Here is a 20,109-nt window from a genome sequence, read left to right on the forward strand (position 1 = left end):
CGGTACTGGCAGAATGTGTTAAGGATGGCCGTAAGAAGAATAACTACAGAGAATATTTCAACCAGGCAGCTCCAACCTCTCACATATTAACCAATATATCATATGGAAAATTTCCTTTCCAAAAATAGTTCACCGCCCTATGTCGGTCGCAATCGTTGAATTGAAACATTTTAGAAATAACAACCACTACGCCATCACTACAGCCACACAACAGACAGTTCAACGTGCCCTCAGACACTCTACATTTTGGATGTTTCTAAACACACCATAAGTTTAAGTACATGGAAAATGGCTATTAAGTACAAAAGAGTGTTAGCACAGATGCACAACGCCTGTTAATTTTAGCCACTGTGCTTTTCATTTGCCCATTAAGACGCAACTCAGGAGCATACCAAAAGACTGCCACATTTCTAGCCAAACCAGCCCAAGATTCCGTACAACCTGAGCTCTCTGGCTCTGAAAGCACTATGGGACTCAACATCTGAGGTCTTCAGTCCCATAGAACTTAGAACTACTTAAACCTAACCAACCTAAGGACATCGCACACATCCATGTCCGAGGCAGGATTCGAATCTGCGACCGTAGCAGTCGCGCGGTTCCAGACTGAGCCCTTCAGCACACGACAACGTGAGTTTTATGAACAGCGGCTGTCAAATTCTCCAGTAACGATACTTGACAGTGATGCTATCGTGACTCTAGTAGCAGTAGTTCCCGCTCCGCACTCCCACACCTTCGGGGCGCCAGTCGTAATGGCGTGTTTGGTCCTCGCCAGACAGCGCCGCGCCAGGCCCCGCTGCCCTCCATGATGGTTCACTCGCGCCCTCCACGACTCCACGACGCGGCTCCGTGTCGTGTGTCGTGTTCTGACCAGAGATCTCTATAGTACCTGCATGGTCTCTGAGTATAGAACGGCAGCGTGTCTGCAGATCCGTGTGCTTTGCATCGTCCGCCATGTTGTCGTTTGGCAAACAAATTCCCATCGGTCTGCATGTGGCAAAGAATTGCATACTGATTTCTTGTTCTGAACTTTATGTCAACATGTGATGTAATAGGCTGATGTGGTAGCGGAATCGAAAAGCATTTTCTTATCGTGTTCTAGCGACATTTCCTAGCACCAATGTTATAGTTTCGCAAAGGACGAAATATGAGCGTCCATGGCCGGCCGATCAGACAGCTGAAGTACAACATCCAGGTAGTATAGAGATCACTGGTTTCTTGCTGCAGTTCTGCACTCAGAGACCAGACTCCTACATCCAGCTTGTATAGTGACCACTGGTCCCGACCCGTCCGCTGCCCGCCGTGCTTCATCCTCTCTCTGCCGCGCGCCACTCTCCTCCGTGCTCGCTATCTCGCGCCCCATCTAATCGCTCAGCCAGCGCTGCAACTATCGCTGATGCGAATCGATAGCCAGAGAACTCAGTGATATGCATCAGAGGGATTATATTATTTCTAATGATATATTCACAGTGTACCCAGCTCTCTTCCACGCCTCTGGTCCTGCTTCCCTACATTTGAGTCTATAGTGCGAGAGAACTCCACGCCCTCCCCTTATTTCAACTCACAATGATCAGACGGAATATTTTTTTTTCTTTATTGTTTTTCAATCCCCTCCAGAGGGCAGCTGGCAGGAGCGTAATTCGCTGCTCTGCAGCCTACAGATAAAGTCAAAAATCAAAATGAGGAGATATAACAATAAAAGGAGGTGATAAAACGGTGACTGTTTAAAATTGGTATATGACGAAAAAGTAGTGAAGAAAACATAAAAAACAAAGAGGTTAGTGATGCTGACTAAAAACACTTAGGAAATAGACAGGCACAATTAAAAAACATGGCGACAGTCTGGTTTCTGTTCGCAGCACTTTGAAAAGGGGACGCATAAGACTGAACACTCACGGAAAACACTGCACTATAGAGTACGAAGGCATATATGTATGGTGTGTATGGAGGAGGGGGGGCGACCTGGACAGATGAGAGGGGAGAAAAGGGGGAGCCGATGGAGAGAGGGCACAGAAAAAGGGGGGAGCAGGGCGGACGCGAGAAAAGGAGTGGGGAAGACAGTGGAGGGCAAAAGAAAATGGACTTGGGAGGGGGGGGGGGGGAAATGGAGTCAAGGAGTTGGTAGGTGAAAAAAAATACAGGATGGAAGGGGGGAGAGGGAGCCCGGTGAAAGGACAGAGGGAGGGAGGGGGTTGAGGATAGGAGGGATAAATGGAGGAAGAGAGGGCATCATTCGAGAGGGGTAGTTGATAGAGGCCACTTCAGGAAAGGAGATGAAGGGTGTAGAGATGGATGGTAGGGGGGACACAACGGTGAAGGTGAGGCCGAGGGCGGGGGTGGGAGAGGAGAGGAGCAACCAGGGGGTGAGGGGGATCAAGTCGGTGGGAGGTGTAGAGGATGCGGACATGGTCTAGGAAAAGGAGCAGATGGGGGCAAGGAATCAGGTCATGGAGGATCCGCTTGGGGGACGGGAGGATGACAGAATACAACTTGTTATAAAAAAATTCCTTACACCGCATCACTTTACAAAGAGCACAAGGTGCTGTTCGGTAATACTTTACGAGATGCACAACGCGCTCTGATCGAGACGTACGTCTTTTCGCTGCTGTGTCAGGAGTATCCGACGCAAGTGCTGCCACTCGACAGTAGCTGGAAAGTCCTATTCAGCACTCCAAATTCACAGGTTGCACTGGGCAAGGTATGCTGTCTAGTTTTCAAGATGCCACTAGACGGCACTTGGAGTGACAAAATGAGCTACGAAACTCAATACACAGTGAAACTTCCTGGCAGATTAAAACTGTGTGCCGGACCGAAACTGGACCTCAGGACCTTTGCTTTTTTCAAGCAAGTGGTCCGAGTAGAAATCTCGGCCCGGCACGCAGTTTTAATCTGCCAGGTAGTTCCATATCGCGCACACTCCTCTGCGGAGTGAAAATCAAATTCTGTCAACACACAGTGTTGCTGGAGAACCTACTACACTGAAGAGCCAAAGAAACTGGTACTCCAGCCTAATATGGTGTAGGTCCCGTGCGACCATGCCGAAGTGCCGCACGATGACATAGCATGGACTCGACCAATGTCTGAAGTGGTGCTGGAGGGAACTGACACCATGAATCCGGCAGGGCTGTCCATAAATCCGTAAGAGTACGAGAGGGTGGAGATCTCTTCTGAACAGCACGTTGCAAGGCATCGCAGACATGCTCAATAATGTCTGGGGGTTTGGTGGCCATCGGAACCGTATAAACTGAGAAAAGTGTTCCTGGAGCCACTCTGTAGCAAATTTGGACGTGTAGAGTGTCGCATTGTCCTACGCAAATTGCCCAAGTCCGTCGGATTGCACAACGGCCGTGAATGGATGCAGGTGATCAGAAAGGATGCTTACGCACGTGTCAGTCACCTGTCAGAGCCGTATCTAGACGTATTAGGGCCCATATCACTCCAACTGCACACGCCCCACACCATTACAGAGCCTCCACCAGCTTGAACAGCCCCCTGCCGACATGCAGGTGCCATGGATTCATGAGGTTGTCTCGATACCCGTACACGACCATCCGTTCGATACAGTCTGAAAAGATACTCGTCCGACGAGGCAACGTGCTTGCAGTCATCAACAATCCAATGTCGGTGTTGACGGGCCCTGGCACTGAGGCGTAAAGCTTTGTGTCGTGCAGTCATCAAAGGTACACGTGTGGGCCTTCGGCTCCGAAAGCCCATATCGACGATGTTTCGTTGAATACTTCGCACGATGACACTTGTTGATGGCCCAGCACTGAAATCTGCAGCAATCTGCGGGAGGTGTTGCACTTCTGTTAACGTAGAACGATTCTCTTCAGTCGTCGTCGGCCCCGTACTTTTTCCAGAGGCAGCGATATCGGAGATCTGATGTTTTACCTTGTTGCTGATATTGACGGTATACTCGTGAAATGGTCGTACGGGAAAATTCCCACTTCAGCGCTACCTCGGAGATGCTGTGTCCCGTTGCTCGTGCGCCGACTATAACACCACGTTCAAACTCACTTAAATATTGATACCTTGCCATTGTAGCAGCAATGACCGATCCAGCAACTGCGCCAGACACTTGTTGTCTTTTATAGGCGTTGCCGATCGCAGCGCCGTTTTCTGCCTGTTTGCATTTCTCTGTAGTTAAGTACGCACGCCTATAGTTTCTTTGGTGCTTCAATGTATATGAGAGTGATTCCGTAGAGCTCTGATATAACACGTACGAGTATTTGTGCGGACTGTCTGTTCATTCTCGTTAATCCTTTCGTGAGCCGTGGGAAACATGCTTCCCACTACAATGAACTCGCTCCTAGTCCCGTGGGATTCACAGTTCCCACCTCTGTACGGTGCTACCACCTAGTGAACAGTATAGGGTACTACTTCCAATCGGAAGTTCCCGCCGTTTTGGCTGTACCTTCGCGCAGAGGCATTGTATAGCTGAGTGTTGCTCTGTAGAGGAGCCTTTCAGTGCCGTTTGCGTGACATTTTGTGATTTTTTCCTCAAAGCTATAGTATAAGGTAAATACTTTTGATTTACCCAAATTTATGAAGGAAAACGTAAAATTGGAACGAGGAGAATTCCAGTTTGAAACAAAGGGAGCCATTTCTGCAGTAAAATGGATGGATAACCGTCCAGTCACTTTCCTGTCCTCAGTTCATGACCCATGAGAAACAGCGACAGTGAAAAGGAAGAACAAGGATGGCACTTGTACAGAGATTTCTTGTCCTGAAGTTGTAGCAGAATACAATACAACAAAATAATGGGTGGTGTCGATAAGTTTGATCAATTACGAGAAAGCTATGCTATTGACAGACGTTCTGTAAGATGGTGGCACAGAATATTTTATTTCCTGGTGGACGTTGCGGCAGTGAACAGTTTTATCCTGTGGAAAATAAGTAAAAGAGAAAGTGGACAGCATGATCAGCTCACATACATGATCCATCTAGCCAGACAATTGATCGCTGGCTTCTCATCCCAAAAGAGGCGTGGACAAAAACCTGTCTTTCTGGCCAAAAGGGGTAAAGTGCCTGAAGAGTTTCGTCATGTGGCTGAGGGGAGCATCAACCCATTTTAGGAGAAACCTACTGGACGTGCCGTCGTTGTAGTCCCAAAGCTGCGGAAAAGAGCACTTGCTGTGTTTGTACATATTGTCAAATACCACTTTGCATAGACCTGTATTTCAGAAAATTTCATGGCAAGTAATTGTGTACAGTCATTGTAACAAGAGAAGTAAATTTATCAAATAAATATGACATATATTGAAAAAGTTGTCATTTAACTCCAAGGAAGGGCAGTGGGAAGAATACTTCCCACCTTGTTGTGTGAACTAATTTTCACAGTTGGAGCAAATTTGATATTCTATATGATAAATATACCTATCTGTTAACTACTATCTGCTCTCCATTCATTTAAAAAAACTGCTCAATAATTTTGCTCACGAAAGAGTTCATTTTCACTGCCGGCCGGGCTGGCCGAGTGGTTCTAGGCGCTACAGTCTGGAACCGCGTGACCGCTACGGTCGCAGGTTCGAATCCTGCCTCGGGCATGGATGTGTGTGATGTCCTTAGGTTAGTTGGGTTTAAGTAGTTCTAAGTTCTAGGGGACTGATGACCTCAGTAATTAAGTCCCATAGTGCTCAGAACCATTTGAACCAATTTTCATTGAGGGGGACAGACAGACAGAGAGAGGGAGCAGCTGAAGACGTCATTTCTGGGCAGGCTGGGCTGGTGGTTCGATACGGGACCGCGCCGCCCCCCTGCGGCACTGTGCTCATCCTAATCGCCGGTCGGCGCGTGTCGCGTTGCGCAGCCGCCGCTCGCCCGTCCAGCAGACGGTGTCTGCACCTCTAATTATGCCAGCCGGGGCCGGCGGTGGGCCTTTCCGCCATTAGGGACGACGTAGCCGGCCTGTTTTACGAGCCCGTCCGCAATTTGGGAGCGCGTAAAAGGCGACGCGCAGTCGCCCGATGGACTCGGACCTGCTCGTATTTCACGCCTGCTTTCGTGGCCATCAGGCGAGACGGAGAGGCGCGCAATTAGGCGTGCGGTTCGGGTGACGGCACCCCCCCCCCCCTTCCTCCTGGACGCTCCAGCTGTCGCTACTGGTGTGCCGCCGACTGCCGGTCTCGCCGACCTTGTGTCCAGGAGTAGCCCGGGCGACCACACTTCTGGTGAGACTGACCAGCACCAGCTAACTTAACCCTAGGACGCCTAAGGGAGGGGGGGGGAGGGTTTCGTTGAACCCACCATTTTTTTTATGTCCCCTGCTTTTTCCCAAGTAACTTTCATGCTACATATTCCCTTTAAGTTATTATTTGTTGGTTATTTTATGAAACGTTAGTGTCAATATATTTTATACAAATTCCTGCTTTGAAAGAAAAAATAAATAAACTTATTATGGGTCCAACAACCCCCTCCCTTTAGGCTTCCATGCTATAGAAAATTTCCCTTAGCAGGATTTCGTATTTCACATCTCTACAACAATGTAAGTTAGTTTCTTGTTGGATGGTATTCTTGATATTCACAACAATCGGTTTACTTTCAGAGGAAGTGATTGTTGATGTCAGTCACCGTTATTTATCTTGTAAACTTGCAGTGACTTAGTGCAGTTCCTAACACGTCGGCGTCCAGTAACTTTGGTGTCCTATACAGCAAAAATGAAACCAAGTAAAAACTTACTGATGTTGTCAACAATGCACCAAGATAAAGGCACTGTTGGAGGAGAGAAGAATAAAACCGAGATAAATGCATATTATAATTCCACTAAAGGAGGAATTGATACCATTGATCAAATGGCGCGTATGTACACCTGCAAGGGGGGAACAAAGAGATGGCCTCTATCTGTATTTTACTCTCTCATCGACATTTTTGCTATCAGTGCAACCACCATATTCATCCAGCAACATACAAGATGGAATGAGAAGAAACACAACAAACGGAAACTTTGTCTTCTGCAAGCTGGGATGGAACTAGTGAAATTGCAGGTAGAAGAAAGAAGTGCCAATGCAAGACCAAATTCTTCAATCAATGGAGACTATTCTACAAAAGAAAATCGAAGAAGTGACAACAGAAGCACGTCAGCCTTCTGCAGGGAAAGGTCGGTGCCATATTTGTTTAAGAAAAGCTAAAACAAAGAAGCAGAAGTACACCAATATAAGTAAACCAAAACAGTATTGTGGGCAGTGTCAGAAACATGTGTGTAACACACATTCAGAAAAAATTGTGAAGTGTGTCTCTTGCCTTGAAGTTGAGGACTCAGAGTAGTCTATTGTATATGAACACATCTGTATTTTGTATTGTAATATGTCAATTTTTTATTCACGCAATCCAATATTTATAACAACAACATTTATAAACCGACGCCTTAGTTAAAATACATAAACCATTTTGAAAGTTGTAATTTTTCGTCAGTAAACTTATTTAATACCTGTGGGCTCGCCGAACCCCCCTCCCCGTAGGCATCCAAGTTAGAAAAAAAGGCTTGGGCGTCCTAGGGTTAAGTCAGTATGGAGCAGTCAAGGTTGCCCCCCATGCCCGTAGTAAGGCATCTACAGTGTGATTCAAAATAAAATTGGTACAGTCATTTCTGATTGCGCCTCATTCCAAATTTTCACAAAGTAAGTTAACACCGGTACCAGATTCTATACACGCAGATGCACCGTTCTGCGTCGCACGGAATGGCCGCGCGGTTAGAGGCGCCATGTGACGAATTGCGCGGCCCCTCTCGCCAGAGGTTCGAGTCCTCCCTCGGGCACTCGTATGTGTGTGTTGTTCGTAGCATAATTAGTTTTGAGTTCGTTTAAATAGGTCGAGGGACCGATGACCTCAGCAGTTTGGTCCCTTAGGAATTCACACACTTTTGAACAGCTCTCTGCAGTAAAAAGGCTTTATTCAACACATGTGTTTTTGCGACTTTGTTACTGCGACATCATTGGATTTATTTTCGGAAGGGCTTTACTCCTGGAATAATGTCCTTTAAAAGGTGATCATTTTCGCACGCGTTCTATATCGCTTTACGTTGTTCACCTGTTGTTATTTCTGAAGACTTGTGAAACGCAAAATGCAGTCAATTATTGTGTTGGAACATTGTGAAAGAATCTTTTATTTCCGTATTTGTGTGTTGTTTTTAATTATGAAAAGGCTTACTTAGGACGAGTGGTTATTAACAGGAACAAAACGCAAGACATACAGCCGCGCGGGATTAGCTGAGCGATCTAGGGCGCTGGAGTCATGGACTGTGCGGGTGATGCCGGCAGAGGTTCGAGTCCTCCCTCTGGCATGGGTGTGTGTGTTTGTCCTTAGGATAATTTAGGTTAAGTAGTGCGTAGGTTTAGGGACTGATGACCTTAGCAGTTAAGTCTCGTAAGATTTCACACACATTTGAACAAATTTTTTTGAACAACGCATACAACGTTTATTTGATTATATTCCGCATGAATGTATGTGTTTCTATGATGGTTTGATGAAATGGCTCGTACGAAACAATGGTGCTGCCCTAGATGATCAGTGAAACCATTTTGTATGTACTTTTATTAGAGTTACAGTAGTATGAAAATGTATGAGTAAAGCAACTTTAAAACACAACTAAAAACGTAACATGACCAAGCGCATGAATCGCATCCTCAAGAAAAGCACTTTCATCCACGATTTTAGACTTTTTTTTCAAAGAGAGTGCATAACCCAGCAACTGCAGTAATGACAAAATATCCATTTCAGACTGTTGTTTGAACATTTGAAAGCCCATCCTGTTACATTCCATACAGTCACTCGCAGAATGTTTTGCTTAGTTGCTGAAAACTACAACAGACAGAAACGCGTTGCGCACGTCACTGGACAGAGGTAGGTTTAAAGTTTTGTTTTGTTTCTTTGTAACAATACAGTGAGTATACCACAAGAAAAATCATTTTATGTCTTGAATTTGCACGAGGTCAATCCATTGTTCAAGTGCAACGTGCATTCCGCCTTTGATTCAGCAAGAAGCCGCCTCTGTACAAGCAGATTTGTGACTGACATATAAAATTCTTGGAAGTTGGTTCTATATGAAAGGGAAGAGCACTGGTGGGCTACGCACGTCTGATGAAAATGTCGAGCATAATTGATTGTTAGACACGAGCGCCATCTGTAGACAGCCGTAAACACTGTTCCCCGCTGTTCTGGCGCTTATGTCAGAATATATATTATTCACCTCGCCTTTTACAGCGAAATTTCACCAATAACTCAGAATTTTCTTTTTTGGCACTTGTCCCGCTATTTACTTACATACCTTCCTTCACTGTGGAAGCGATGCCACTGCCATCTAGCAGTGAACGGCAGAGCAGCTTGGAATCGTGGTAGCTCAGTTTGGCGTGGCGCTGTCGCGTCGCAGAGCATGCTACGAACTGGTGTTGCTTACAAGGGAACCTCCCCATCGCACCCCTCTCAGATTTACCTATAAGTTGGAACAGTGGATAGGCCTTGAAAAACTTAACACAGATCAATCGAGAAAACAGGAAGAAGTTGTGTGGAACTATGAAAAAAAATTAGCAAAATATACGAACAGAAACCGAGCGAGGTGGCGCAGTGGTTAGACACTGGACTCGCATTCGGGAGGACGACGGTTCAATCCCGCGTCCGGCCATCCTCATTTAGGTTTTCCGTGATTTCCCTAAATCACTCCAGGCAAATGCCGGGATGGTTCCTCTAAAAGGGCACGGCCGACTTCCTTCCCCATCCTTCCCTAATCCGATGAGACCGATGACCACGCTGTCTGGTCTCCTTCCCCAAAACCAACCAACCAACCTATACGAACAGCGTAGTCCACGTGTAACATATGCAACTTCTAGGGTATTGTGTAGTCAGGAGCGCCGTGGTCCTGTGGTTAGCGTGAGCAGCTACGGACTGAGAGGTCCATGGTTCAAGTCCTACTCCGAGCAATTAATTTACTTTCTTTATTTTAGCAAAGTTATGATCCGTCCGTTCGTTCATTGACGTCTCTGTTGACTGTAATAAGTTTAGTGTCTGTGTTTTGCGACCGCACCGCAAAACCGTGCGATTAGTAGACGAAAGGACGTGCCTCTCCAATGGGAACAGAAAACATTTCATCGCAAGGTCATTGGTCAACCGATTCCTCCACAGGAAAACACGTCTCATATATTCTATACGATACTGTTGACGGCATGTGCGTCACATGACAGTAATATGTTGTCGACCCACCTAACTTGTACACTTGGCGAATGGGTAAAAAGATTCTTCTACCTTGCCCGATTTAGGTTTTCTTGTGGATGTGATTATCACTCCCAAAAAAGTGATCGCATTGGACGGACAAACGGACAGATAATAATTGTCTGAAAACAAAAAATTAAAATTTTTAGACGCGGGAAGATCTCACTCCACAGCTGCTCACGCTAACCACAGGACCACGGCGCTCCTGACTGCACGTTGCCCTTGAAGTTGCATATGGCGCATGGACTACTCAGTTCGTATATTTTGCTAATTTTTTTCATAGTTCCACACAACTTCTTCCTGTTTTCTCGATTGATCTGTGTTCAGTTTTTCAAGGCCTATCCACTCTGCCAACTTATAACTAAATCTGAGGGGGGTGCGATAAGGAGGTTCTCTTGTTAGAAGGGAATGGCTCGTAACATGTTGCGTGACAGAAGGCGCTCCATACCGATTGTGCATGACAGAGGGTGCTTCGTACCAATACTGTGTGGAAGAGGGTGCCTCTTACCGAATGTAAGTGGCGCAGAGTGCTTCTTACCGGTGGTGTATGGCAGAGGGCTCTTCATAGTGATGTTATGTCCAGAGGGTGCTTCTTACCAATGCTGTGTGGTGCAGGGTGCTTTTTAATGATGTTTCATGGACGAGTGTGCTTCATAGCAGTGTTGCGTATCCGAGGGTTTTTCATACCAATGTTTCATGGCCGAGGAAATATACTACCAATGTTGAGTGGCAGAGGCTGCTTCATACCAATGTTAATTTTGGAGATACGGGAAGAGTCCACATAGATAATGTACCTTGCACTGGACTGGCGCTCGGACTGGCCAGGAAGTTAACGCAGCTGGCGCCGAACACTGCTGTGACCGAGCCGACCATGTCGAAATCCAGTGCAGTTAGGCGAACCGAGCAGTGCAGTAACTCGCAGCTACCACCATTCCCACAAGATGCCACTTTAGGTTTCATTTAAATACGGAGGACTTCTTCGCATGCACTGCTTCAACTGCTAAAGTTATATAAAAGTAACGTCGTTTCCTGAATTTTAGCCATAACTCCACGCAGTGGCCCATCAAAAAAATTACTGCCACTCTAGACGAGTCGTCCGACCATAACTACACCGGTGTCCAAAATTAAAGCAACAAACATAAATTTTGCAAGGTTGCGTTTCATTTGCCACAAAACAGTGTAAACAGATGATAGTAAAGAAGAAACGATGTAAAGAATACAGAAAGCAAACGACTGCAACATGTATAAACGTAGACAAAAATGTTCTTCGTTTCCCAACTTCACGGATTTGCACATGCACTGCGACAACTGGTTAATGTGCTCAGTGTGGGGTGTGACCACTTCTGGCAGAGATACAGGGCTGACAACGACAGGGCATGCTGTGAATGGTGTCATCAGTCTCATCTTGAAGCAGAACGCCCACTCTTCCTTCAGAGCTGCTCGCAGTCTTGGAGAGTGATTGGCAGATGCTGACGTCATGCAAGCCGTCTCTCTAGCGCATCCTAGACATGCTCTATAGGATTCAAATCAGGAGAGCGAGCGGGCCACACCATGCGTGCAGTATCTTCCTCAACCATCCGTGCTCTTTAATGTCGAGCATTGTCGTCCATCAATGCAAGGTCTGGGCCAACAGCACCTCGCAACAACCACAGATAAGGCCCCAAGATCTCGTCACGCTATCTGACAGCAGGAAAATCTTGCCGATTGACCCTTACAAGTTCATGAAGCGGGATTCGTGTGGTCAACATAACCCTGCCCACACCGTTAGGGGTCCTCCTCGATGTCGGTCTCTTTGGACAATGTTTGGTTCCTGAAATCGTGTTCCACGTTCCCTCCAGATGTGAATCCATCGAGAATCACTCTCCAGCCTAAGCCGGGACTCATCTGTGAAAACAACATTGGCCCACTGTTCGACCGTCCAGGTTCTGCTGTCCACACTAGGCGCATCAGAGGTAGACTTACAGCATGTCACTGCCAGTAAAGGCCACACTGGCGAGCCTTCTGCACATCGCTTGCCTCGATACGACACGTCGAGTGGACGCTGCGAGCCCACGCGCCAGTTGCCGTGTAGTACTAAGACGGTAATGTCGTGCCCTTACAGCCAAACAACGGTGCTCTCTTCTGAAGTCACACGTGGTCGGCCCTGCCGTAGTCTTCGGGGTTCAGATTCGGTCTCTATAAACCGTCGCCACAACCGAAACACACCAGAACGATTCACAGCAAGCCATGGGGCCAAATCAGTTTGCGGCTGTCCTGCATCCTTTCTTCCTATGGCCCTCCATCTCAGAGAGTCTGGTAGGCCTCTTCTCTGTGCCATACTGCACCGTCTCTGACTGTACACAGCGACTGTGGATGTTGGGCTACCCGGCAAACACTACCTCGCTGCTTACAAGGGAACCTCCCCATCGCACCCCCCCTCAGATTTAGTTAAAAGTTGGCACAGTGGATAGGCCTTGATAAACTGAACACAGATCAATTGAGAAAACAGGAAGAAGTTGTGTGGAACTGTGAAAAAATAAGCAAAATATACAAACTGAGTAGTCCACGGGTTGTATAGGCAACATCATGTACAAAATGAGCTTAGGAGCGTCGTGGTCCCGTGGTAGCGTGAGCAGCTGCTGAACGAGAGGTCCTCGGTTCAAGTCTTTCCTCGAGTGAAAATTTTATTTTCTTTAGTTTTGCATAGTTATTATCTGTCCGTACGATCATTGACGTCTTTGGTCACTGTAATAAGTTTAGTGTCTGTGTTTTACGACCGCATCGCAAAACCGTGCGATTAGTAGACGAAAGGACGTGCCTCTCCAATGGGAACCGAAAACATTGATCGCAAGATCATAGGTCAACCGATTCCTACACAGGAAAACACATCTGATATATTCTATACGACACTGGTGACGGCATGAGCGTCACATGACAGGAATATGTTGTCGACCCACCTAACTTGTACACTTAGCGAATGGGTAAAAAGATTCTTCTACCTTGCCCGATTTAGGTTTTCTTGTGGATGTGATAATCACTCCCAAAAAGTGATGAAAACATAAGAGTTTGTCACATAAACTGAAAATAAAAAATTGAACTCTTCACTCGATGGAAGATCTGAACCAAGGACCTTTCGTTCCGCAGCTGCTCACGTTACCACGAGACCACGGCGCTCCTGCGATCCCAGTGTCCTTGACGTTCCCTATCTTCCCATGAACTACTCAGTTTGTATATTTTGCTTATTTTTTCACAGTTCCACACAACTTCTTCTTGTTTTCTCAATTGATCTGTTTTCAGTTTTTCAAGGCCTACCCACTGTGCCAACTTATAACTAAATCTGAGGAGGGTGCGATGGGGAGGTTCCCTTGTTAGGTGGCCTGTCGTCATCGTTGGCATGGTTGTCTGTTGACCAGAATGCCATCTTCCGTGCGGAACACGATAGTACGGACATCTGGTTGACAGTTTGTATGACTATATCGTGAATTAGGCACAGGAAGGGGAAACAGCGGTTTTTTGCTTTAATTTTGGACACCAGTCCACTTCCCATGCGAGTCAGGGTCGGGTCGCTAGTTTCATGTACTTGCTGCCTGAATTTAAAACGATAATGCTGGAAGCTGAAGAAATGAAGTAAAATTTGTGCCGCGGCCGGGACTCAAACCCGGATCTTCTTGCTTACTAGGTAGAAATGCTGATCATTACACCATAGCAGCACTATCGTCACCGTTGTTGCACGAATTTAATTTAAAACTTTGAAATGCTGTCATAGTTTATTATTTAGGTATAACCGTACTTCAGATTTTTTTTTGTATAACCGTACTTCAAATTTTCAACAAACTGGATCAAGCATTAAGGTTAGAGACTGTGTGTACATGTCTCCAGACAGCGTCACTCGCGCGCCTCAAATCTGCGAGACTACGCTGACAGCCCGTACCAAAAACGGCCAACAAAATAAGTTTACCGCTTACTATATTGTCGCTGTTGAGGCAGTAAAGCTTGAGTACCAGGCGTGAAGTTTTAATCTATTACTTCCTTTCAGTTAAATGTGTTCGCAACACTTTTTGCAGACAGTATTCATACATACCAGTGAATGTACCTGCAAAATTATATCATTGTGCGACAGATAGTTCAGGAGAAATAACTTAATAAACATTGAAGTACGTGAAAATGTAGCTTTTTTCTTAAATGGAGCGCAAATTACCCAGACTACTCTCATCGAGTGCTCGATAATGAAGCAGCAAGAACCTTCCAACAAACTTTAAACATAATTTCAAACCGTTTCTAAACCTTTTTTAAACTGTGTTGGTGAATAATCCGAAAGTAATGGTACAAACGTATTTAGGTTCAAATGGCTCTGAGCACTATGGGACATAACATCTTAGGTCATCAGCCCCCTAGAACTTAGAACTACTTAAACCTAACTAAACTAAGGAAATCACACACATCCATGTCCTAGGCAGGATTCGAACCTGCGACCGTTGCGGTCGCACGGTTCCAGACAGAAGCGCCTAGAACCGCTCGGCCACATCGGCCGGCAAACGTATTTAGGATTTCAGGTCTTCAACCATAAAGGCTTTACATGCTTGACATCATGTATTATACATTAAGTTATTTGAGTTCAAACGTCTGAAGCTGTTTTATACTAGGGTGGTTTGATAAGTGTGGTAAAGAAGGAAGGAAAAATGTTTTCTTTCGTAAACAACTTTCCTTACTTCTCGACATAGTCTCCTTTGAGGGATATACACTTGGTCCAGCGATCTTCCAGCTTTTTCATCCCGTCAGAAAAAAAATTATGTCAGACTCTGGAAAATACTCGATGACTGCAACTATCACTTTCTCATTTGATGAAAATTCGTTTCCAGAAAACCAAAGTTTCAAGTTAGGAAACGGGAAGACGTCACTTGGGGCTAAGTGTGGTGAACAAGATGGATGAGAAACCAGTTCAAAACCCATTTCATGCACTTTCGCCATTGTTATTGCTGATGTGTGGCATAGTGCACTATCCTGGTAAAAGAGCACTTCCTTGCGTGCCTTGGTCTCTTTTCAGCTAACGTAAGTTTAGACGATTCAGCAATGAAGTATAATAGTGTGCGATTGTGGTTCTGTCTTTTTCCAAGTAATCTGTGATAATTGTTCCTTGTGAGTCCCAATAAACTGTGGTCATTACCTCACCAGCTTAGAAAACGGTCTTTGTCCTCTTCTGTGCATTTTCACCAGCTTTTGTCCACTGTTTTGGCTGCCTTTAGGACTGTGACGCGTAATGTGAATCCAGGTTTCATCGACAGTCACAATTCGGCACAGGAAGTCTTGTGGATTGCGATGAAACATCTCCAGACATTGTGTTGCAGAGTTGTGCTGGATGCGCCTTTGGTCGACTGTGAACAATCGCGGCGCTCGCCTCGCACACAGCTTCTTCAAAGTCCCGTTCTCCGTGCAGGACATTATGCACCCACTCAGTTGAGATGCCTGCAGTCCCAGCAATCTCACGCAATTTTATTCTGTAAATCTCAGTTGGACGCCCGGAGCGCGATTCGTCTTGGGCGCTTGTGCGACCACGTTTAAACTCATTAATCCAAAAGTAAATGGTCTTCAGTGATGTTGCAGAGTCCGTGTGAAGGTCATCCAATTCTATTTTTGATTTGTGTGCCAGTCCAGCTCATCAAGTGAAAATGTTTAGTAACAGCACCAAACTCGGTTTTCCCCAGTTCAATCACAGTCGACACACTGACCAGTTCAGACTACTGTCATCAATAAACTGTACGCTTTATATTCTCGAAATTCTTTATATGATCCTTGGAATAATCAAGCTTACCACCCATGGAGGCGCAACAAAAATGTTCCATTTTTTCATGGGAATTCACCAGACTTACCAGACCACCCTCGCGCATAGGAGTTCGATTCTATATAAAATCTTGGTATGGAGTTACTGGTTTCTTGTATTTGATAGTTATAAAAATTATTTCGTTTTGACCTTGTTTGGGACGATAAAATCCTTCATTCAGTATTTTTCCGCTAATTCATCTTATTCGGGTAACTCATTTGTCAAATTTACATCAATGTTAGGCCTAATGGTCTCTAATCAATGTTCTGAAGTATGAATTTGTCTTATAACACATTTGTCAGAATGACAGCATGATATACTACATTGGTTTTTATTATTAGAGAACGTGTTTAGGTGAGAATTTGTCTTACTTATAGTGTCAAAGAATTTAAAAAGACGTCGTCTCTAAGTAGAAGTTAGATATATGCTACAAAAAGGAGCGATACTTTATGTAAATAATCCAGTACATATTTGACAAAGTATAAGACGCTACGGACTATAAGAGGCGCCTTAACTTTTAAGCAGTTTTTTAAAAAATAACATTTGTTTTTAGTTTTTATTATTAGATTGCAAAGCCAGACTAACAAAAATTCTTACTAGTTTATAAAACCAAAGAGAGCTTTAAAATACTAGAAAATTGTCATCTGAACTTTCTTCTTCTTCTTCTTCTTTTCTTCCCCTTCGTCGTCGTCGTTGTCCTTTCCGCATATAAGATAGTCTTCAGTGTCATCGAGAACGTTACTTACGCCGCACTTTTTACAGATTTAACAATAACGGCTTTCTCACTCTATACTACTACTGTTTTATCAACTGACACATTTATTTGATTGAACTTCATTTTAAAGCTCTCTTCGGCGTGAATTCGTGTTGGGTTTCATCCATCATCCATTTCTTCCATTCCTCTCTCATATAAACTTTAAATGGTTTATTTATCAAGACATCAAGAGATTGCAATTGTAAACTAAGTCCCCCAATAACGGCAAGCTCTGTATTTCCCTATCTCAGTTTTTCTTCCACAGAGTTTTCAAATTACAACCAAACTGATTTAGCACAAGGAGAGAACTCTTCATCAATTAAGCATCTTTTCTCCTCTCCCACACTCTGTTAATCCAAAATTTAACTCTAGCCTCGTCCATCCAACTCTTGTCATGTACGTGAACGATACCTGCCGGTATTTCAGATGGTTTTCTCATTGTTTTACGCTTAAAAAAGATCATTGGATTGTTTAGTATCGTCAGCGCAGCATGAAAGGGCAACAGTGTAGTGCATTTTTTCATGTCCACTTGTTTTTATAGTTACAGTTTTAGCACCTTTCATGGCAACAGTTCTGTTTTTCGACACATCAAATGTCGCTATTTGGCTTAGTTCCACACTGGTCTTCTTTCGATGCTGAATAATAAAGCAATGGAAATATAATATTTTCTCTTCATACTCTTGTGGCATTTTCTGAGAGATTTAGATTTTGGTTCACATGCTACATCCATGACGCTTCATAAACCTGTAGCACCAACCAACTCCACCCTTAACGTCTTTTAAGTTCCACTGCAGCGCTAGCTTACGAGCGTGTGTTTGAATCATTTTTGTATCAGTTCCAATGTCATTTTGACGTTGTCCTTGAATCCATTTCGATACGTCATCCACAGATTTTGGCCAGTTTGCGTTCAGTCCTATATTTGCACATCTAGTCGTCTTCACTTTTCTCAGTTCTCCTTTACGAGCCCACCCCTCGCGAATGGCTTCTTTTTTTGTTGGTGGAGGGCCGAAATGCCGCTCAGCTGCTCTGTTTCCATATTCCTCTGCATATGGTATTACTTTAAATTTAAAGGCCGCATCATTTGAATGCCTTTTTTTCCATTGCTAAACTAGCTACTATCCCTATGACGCATCATAGGCCAGACAGGGTTCAGGGTTTGTGAAGGCGGAGCGGAGGGAGACGCTGTTAGCAAGCTTGTGAACTGCCGCAACTCGTGTTCGTCGCATCGGTGCTCAGCTGCTGCCAGCTGAACCCATCGTCGCCAGATACAGATACTCGTAGGTTTCCCGCGGCATGGAATGTACGGCTATTTTTATGTCTAACGGGAATTTTAAATCGAACGCTGAACATTTTTATATTAATTTCGAGTAAAAGACGCACCTCAGTTTTGGAGGGAATTTCTCGAAGAAAAAAGTGCATCTTGTAGTCCGCAGAATACGATACTATCTGCAGCTCTGAGCGAAAGGAACTACACTGGTCAGTAGACGTCAGTCGCCACCAATGGAAAGGATTAACATCGAAGTAGTAATTCACCTCCTCGGCGGGTTAACTGCATATTTGTTTATCTAGAAAGATGAGAAATGTCCACGGATAGCATATTCGAGGAAAAATGCGCAAGTTTTAACTTGTAGTGACAGTTGTCAGGAATTTTCTTGAAATTGTTGAGAATGACGAAAACTGCTGATTATAATAAAAGAAGTACGATTTTGTCACAGATTATATTCATGATTAAATGACATTTGTTAGTTTTCAGTGTCTAAAATTTGAAATTTTTTTAAGTGTTTAAACAAGCTTTGTTTACATCTAAATGTATTAATACAGTATTTTACACTTAACTGATTAACATAAGTTATCTGGTTATTACATTCGGCATGTCCTTTCCGTAACACAGTCAATCGGCGTAAAAGTTTGGAGCTATCATTGGTGTCCCGTATTGGAACGACGTGACATTGACAACCTTAGGAGCAATCGTAATCACCGCATGCTTTTGGCAACAGGAGTACCCTTATTTCAAGTTGATATCTTATCCGTAAGTGAATCCATCGGACAATATATTACTGACCACTGCAAAAGCGTTCACAGGCCTTTGTATGGCGCTGTGGACGGTATAAAATTGGAACCTGGCTTTCATGTGAAACGCCATTGCTGACGTTAAGTCATGACAGTGAAGTTGTGTGTTTGTACCAGTAGGTAGTATGGAATCAGAGCAGTAAGATGGAGCGGCATAGAGACGTACTAGAATGGGAGAAGGGAGATACCGTGTTTGGACGTTCCAGTGACCACACCGTGAAAGCAGTTACCAGTTTGTTGGTATATCAACGCGAACTGTCCAATGTGTCTACAAGAAAAGGTGTACCATTCACAATCATGGGACACTCCTTAAGAACAGTGATCGTAAAAAGATGCTAACCGGCAGGCACTGGAATGTGACGCTACGCCAACAACAGCTGGTTTCAGTCCCTACAGGAATGGCTGCTGGCAGTAAATGGAAGTCCATATCAACCAGTTCGCGATCTAAGATTGCGAAGGAAGCTGCTTGTAAAGGACATTTAGACCGTGGTACCCCGAAAAGGCCATATCATAAGGCAGCACATTGTGACGGTACGTCATAAATATTGACATTTTTGCTAAAAATGCCAATATTTATGTGACGTACCGTCACAACATACAGCTGCGCATATTTAAAGGTGCAAACAATACATAAACTGGACAGTACCTTACTGGACACGTAAAGTCTGTTCCCAAATGTCATTACTTACGCCTTTTTCCAAACGATGCAAGGCGTCTAGTGCACCGATGGCACGATGGGGTATTTAACCCACAGTGTGTAGAGGCTGTAGTTCACACCTAAGATTGTTCTCTGATATATTTGGGCTGTTTTTCTAAATTCCTGGGTCACCTGGATAAATCGACCGTAGCAGGACATGTTTACCAGGAATGTAATCATGAAGTAAAATTCAGCGAGACCAGCGTCATATATAAAACCTCCTATCACTAAGCACGCATGTGTAGAGAGGCTATCGAGATTGGTAAACACCGTAATAATTTTAACAGGAAAGACGAAGGTGTTAAACTGGAAGCGTGACGAACGATTTGTTTCAATCGAGAATGTTACCATTACCAGAGACAGTCTCATAGACGGCGCTACGTGATGGACAGTGGCGCCCTCTGCACTGCCTATATAATCAGCGCTTCCTCGCGTAGTCTTTTCAGTTCGCCGCTTTACCTCGAAGTATGTCTCCCGCAGTCGGAGACGAAACGTCAGGGGAGAGTTTTAAATGTCGACTACGGCCTATCAGCCCGGAAGTTTTAAGTAAAATTATATGTTTAGTACCCAACATATATGGTTTTTCTTTGCTTA

The sequence above is a fragment of the Schistocerca nitens genome, chromosome 8 (assembly GCF_023898315.1).
Source record: "Schistocerca nitens isolate TAMUIC-IGC-003100 chromosome 8, iqSchNite1.1, whole genome shotgun sequence".
NCBI lineage: Eukaryota > Metazoa > Arthropoda > Insecta > Orthoptera > Acrididae > Schistocerca > Schistocerca nitens.